We start from the raw sequence: 271 nt of genomic DNA, 5'->3' as shown, positions 1-271 counted from the left end.
ACATTAAGGGGCCCAACTCAACATCAGGGGACAGGGTCCTCACATAAGAATACGAATCGACACCCGTGGAGATGCGTGACGCTCCGAAACCTTTCATAAAATGATTTTAGATTCAACTTTTCTTGCCATTTGTTATTTTCTTAAAAAACAGATTTGGGTGTTCATACATTTCTGGCGTATAGTAGACGTAATAATTTGTGACATGTGGTACGCGCAGCTATCGCCGCAGTGTGGACTTTTGCCGTGTTTCCATCGCCGAGAACAACCGTTT

This window comes from Pollicipes pollicipes, unplaced genomic scaffold (genome assembly GCF_011947565.3).
Source record: "Pollicipes pollicipes isolate AB1234 unplaced genomic scaffold, Ppol_2.1 Scaffold_4740;HRSCAF=5597_pilon_pilon_pilon, whole genome shotgun sequence".
In the NCBI taxonomy this organism is placed as follows: domain Eukaryota; kingdom Metazoa; phylum Arthropoda; class Thecostraca; order Pollicipedomorpha; family Pollicipedidae; genus Pollicipes; species Pollicipes pollicipes.
The sequence above is the reverse complement of the archived record's forward strand: the minus strand, read 5'-3'. Positions refer to the sequence as shown.